This window comes from Delphinus delphis, chromosome 4 (assembly GCF_949987515.2).
Source record: "Delphinus delphis chromosome 4, mDelDel1.2, whole genome shotgun sequence".
NCBI lineage: Eukaryota > Metazoa > Chordata > Mammalia > Artiodactyla > Delphinidae > Delphinus > Delphinus delphis.
Window position 1 is genome coordinate 143,663,606 of NC_082686.1, and position 4,962 is coordinate 143,668,567.

At 36.0% G+C, this 4,962-nt stretch overlaps 1 non-coding gene across 1 annotated transcript; it reads right to left on the reverse strand.

The window, feature by feature from the left end:
- Positions 1 to 2,626: 2,626 nt before the first annotated feature.
- LOC132425158 (small nucleolar RNA SNORA43) lies at positions 2,627 to 2,760 on the reverse strand. The gene has a single exon (XR_009519357.1). It is a non-coding gene; the product is annotated as a small nucleolar RNA SNORA43 (small nucleolar RNA).
- Between the last annotated feature and the right edge of the window lie 2,202 nt (positions 2,761 to 4,962).

Below are 4,962 nucleotides of genomic sequence, written 5' to 3' on the forward strand. Positions count from 1 at the left end.
ATGACTTTTAATATGTACAAAGTGCCCATTTAAATGTATGTCTGTATGTATGAAATGTCAACAATATTTAATCCACTTTTTCTTGTTTCTCTTATTCTTCCTAGTTAAAGAAACTTCTGTAGAAATTAATTAGGGTTGTCTTTGTCTATTTCTGTGTTTTTAAACAAATTCTACTTCAGGTAAACTGGAGTAAAACCGAAGCTCTAATATTTACTGAGGGTTTGACAAAATATCTCAAAAAAGAGGAATTGTAATATTATTTTTCTTAAACTATAAAAACTATTCATGTGGTGCATTCAGTACTTTTCAAAAATTGTTATAAAGATATATAGTATATAGTAAATATTTAAAAAGGATTGTTGCTGTTATGCTTACTATTCTATTAAACATGTAAATCCATAGAACTCTTTCAGCTTCAAGTTAACTATGAATTCTTACTTTTCATTCCTACATCTGCTATTCAAAATTGTGGCTAATGAATTAGAACCTATGGCATCACTAGCTAAAATTGAGCTTGTTAAAAAAGTGGAATTCAGGCCTGATCCCAGAATTACTGAATTGGAATCTGCATTTTTACAATATCCCCAGTGTACATGTATATCCATTAAAAACTGAAAGGTATCTTTCTAACTCACAATGTTCTTACCATATGAGAAATACACAAATTTTATCCAATATGATATAAACAAAACAGTCAAAAATGCATATGCCTGTGTTGGGACCATCACTTTATAAGTTTTCTTCCAGATAACTACAGTCTCTACAGTGGTTTTGTGGATCACATGTCATCCCCTTTTCTTGTAGTTAGAAACACAGTAGAGAATATTACTTTGTAAACAATTATATTATTGGATAATACATGACACTCTCATAATTAAAACCAGTTCTCTTAACTTGCTGTTTTCATCTTGGGTCCAATTATGAATTCTTCCTATGACCCACATGGCATATGTACTTTCTTTTATTAATTTTTATTGGAGTATATTTGCTTTACAATGTTGTGTTAGTTTCTGCTGTATAGCAAAGTGAATCAGCTATACATATACATATATCCCCACTTTTTTTGGATTTCCTTCCCATTTAGGTCAGCACAGAGCACTGAGTAGAGTTCCCTTTGCTATACAATAGGTTCTCATTAGTTATCTATTTTAAATTTGGTAGTGTATATATGTCAATCCCAATCTCCTAATTCATCCCACCTTACCCCCAGGTATCCATATGTTCTCTATGTCTGTGTCTCTCTTTCTGCTTTGCAAATAAGTTCATCTGTATGATTTTTCCAGGTTCATCTGTATGATTTTTCTACATATAAGCAATACTATACAATATTTGTTTTTCTCTTTCTGACTTACTTCACTCTGTATGACAGTCTCTAGGTCCATCCACGTCTCTGCACATGGCACAATTGTGTTCCTTTTGATGTCTGAGTAATATTCCATTGTATATATGTACCACATCTTCTTTATCCATTCCTATGTTGATGGACATTTAGGTTGCTTCCATGTCCTGGCTATCGTAAATAGTGCTGCAATGAATATAGGGATGCATGTATCCTTTTGAATTATGTTTTCCTCTGGGTATGTTCTCAGGAGTAGGATTGCTGGGTCATATGGTAGTTCTATTTTTAGTTTTTTAAGGAACCTCCACACTGTTCTCCATAGTGGCTGTAATAATTTACATTCCCACCAACAGTGTAAGAGGGTTCCCTTTTCCATAAATACTTTTTATTTCAGGGACTACTGACATCCAGGATGTGGCTATAGATTTCTCTGAAGAGGAGTAGGAATGACTGGACATTGATGAATGGGAATTGCACAGGGATGTGATGTTTGATATTTATAGGAACCTAGTCTCCTTGGGTGAGGATACCTTCCTTTCAGAATTCATTATCCACCCACAGAGTCAAGGTTCCTTCATTTGTAGAATGTCTCTTGGAATCTTCTGCTTCCTACAATAGAGTTTCAGATCCAAACTTTTTGGGAAAATTTGGGAGTCTGTGGGTATAGATAGAAGGGCTTGGTGATAATTCATCATAATTCTAATGTTCCTCTTACTTGAGGTAATCTGCAGCCTTCACTTTAGGTTAGTGGCAATTCTATAGGATCATTTGTATAAAATAGTGTTGCCTCCATTTTAAAATCATGTTTCCACCCATAATTTTGACTCAGCATTACTTGAATATAGATCCCAGGATCTGATTTTTTGCTGTTGCCTACTATAATAAAGGTTCTTTTAAAAATCAGTATTTGGGATTCCCTGGTGGTGCAGTAGTTGAGAGTCTGCCTGCCGATGCAGGGGACATGGGTTCGTGCCCCGGTCCGGGAAGATTCCACATGCCACAGAGCAGCTGGGCCCATGAGCCATGGCCATGGAGCCTGTGCATCCGGAGCCTGTGCTCCACAATGGGAGAGGTCACAACAGTGAGAGGCCTGTGTACCGCAAAAAAACAAAAAACAAGTATTTTGGGAAATCATATTCTAGACTATTTTACTCTTCCTTCTCTTATCACCTGATCATAATACTAGACTGGAAATAGAAAAACCTCCACCAAAACGTATGTTGCTTATTCTGTTGAAGAAGTTTTGTTGTTACTAAGTCACAACTGGTCATTTTTTTTCTTTTTTTGCTGTGTCCAGCTACAAACCATTCTTAGTACCCACTGTTCTGAGCACTGAGCATAGAAATAGCCACTTCCTCTCTGACCCAATGTCACAGGTGCAGCAGAGCAGCTGCACTGCTAGGGCCAGAAGGTCTGGCATCTGCAGGGTACTATCCCCTCATTTCACCCACTGGAACTGATCACCTTCATGGAGCAAAAGAAGGATCCTTAGATTTGAAGGGCAATAAGACAATAGCTATATACCCAGGTACATGTGAATGGATAAAGTGTATTTGTTCCAAATTCACACTGCTAAAATAATGTGTATCTATTTAGTCTTACAATGATTTCTTTGCAGATATATGGAATATATTTATTATTTATATTGAATGAAATATTTTAAAATTCCATATTGCTTTACAACAATAGTAGAGGATTTTTAACACCCCATTTACACTAGTGGATAGATCATCCAGACAGAAAATTAATAAGAAAACACAAGCCTTATATGACACATTAGACCAGATAGACTTAATTGATATTTATAGGACATTCCATCAAAAAGCAACAGAATAAACTTTCTTCTCAAGTGTACATGAAATATTCCCCTGGATAGATCACATCTTGGGTCATAAATCAAGCCTTGGTAAATTTTTTAAAATTGAAATCATATCAAGCACCTTTTCTGGCCACAATGCTATGAGATTAGAAATCAATTACAGGACAAAAAACTGTAAAAGACACACACATGGAAGCTAAACAATATGTTACTAAATAATCAATGGATCACTGAAGAAATCAAAGTGGATTTTTAAAAATACCTAGAGACAAGTGACAACAAAAACATGAAAATCCAAAACACATGGGATGCAGCAAAAGCAGTTCTAAGAGGGAAGTTTATAGCAATACAATCTTACCTCACAAAACAAGAAAAATCTCAAATAAATATATCCTTAAATCTAAAGCAACGAGAGAAAGAACAAACAAAACCTAAAGTTAGTAGAAGGAAAGAAATCATAAAGATAAGATCAGAAGTAAATGAAATAGAGATGAAGAAAACAATAGCAAAGATCAATGAAACTAAAAGCTCATTCTTTGAGAAGATAAACAAAATTGATAAACCTTTAGCCAGACTCATCAAGGAAAACATAGAGAAAACTCATATCAATCAAATTAGAAATGAAAAAGAAGTTACAGCCAACACCACAGAAATACAAAAGATCATAACAGACTACTACAAGCAGCTATATCCCAATAAAATGGACAACCTGGAAGAAATGGACAAATTCTTAGAAAGGTACACCCTTCCAAGACTGAACTGGGAAGAAATAGAAAATATAAACAGACCTATCACAAGTAATGAAATTAAAACTGTGATTAAAAATCTGCTAACAGACAAAAGTCCAGGACCATATGGCTTCACAGGCACTATCAAACATTTAGAGAAGAGTTAACACCTCTCTTTCTCAAACTATTACAAAAAATTGCAGAGGGAGGAACACTCCCAAGCTGATCCTAAGAGGCCACCATCACCCTGATACCAAAATCAGACAAAGATACCACAACAAAAAGAAAATTACAGGTCAATACCTCTGATGAATGTAGATGCAAAAATCCTCAACAAAATACTAGAAAACAGAATCTAACACCTCATTAAAAGGATCATACACCATGATTAAGTGGGATTTATCCCAGGGATGTAAGGTTTTTTCAATATATGCAAATCAATCAATGTGATACACCATATTAACAAACTGAAGAATAAAAACCATATGATCATCTCAATAGATGCAGAAATAGCTTTTGACAAAGTTCAACACCTATTCATGATAAAAACTCTTCATGGGGCTTCCCTGGTGGCGCAGTGGTTGAGAGTCTGCCTGCCGATGCAGGGGACGTGGGTTCGTGCCCCAGTCCGGGAGGATCTCCCATGCCATGGAGCGGCTGGGCCCATGAGCCATGGCTGCTGGGCCTGTGCGTCCGGAGCCTGTGCTCTGCAACGGGAGAGGCCACAACAGTAAGAGGCCTGCATACTGCAAAAAAAAACCCAAAAAACAAACAAACAACAAAAAAACAACTCTCCAGAAAGTGAGCATATAGGGAACCTACCTCAACATAATAAAGGCCATATATGACAAACCCACAGCAAAAATTGTTCTCAATGGTGAAAAACTGAAAGCATTTCCTTTAAGATCAGGAACAAGACAAGGATGTCCACTCTTGCCACTATTATTCAACATAGTTTTGAAACTCCTAGCCATGGCAATCAGCGAAGAAAAAAAAGAAATCCAAGTCAGAAAAGAAGTAAAACTGTCACTGTTTGCATATAACATGGCACTATACATAGAAAATCCTAAAAATGC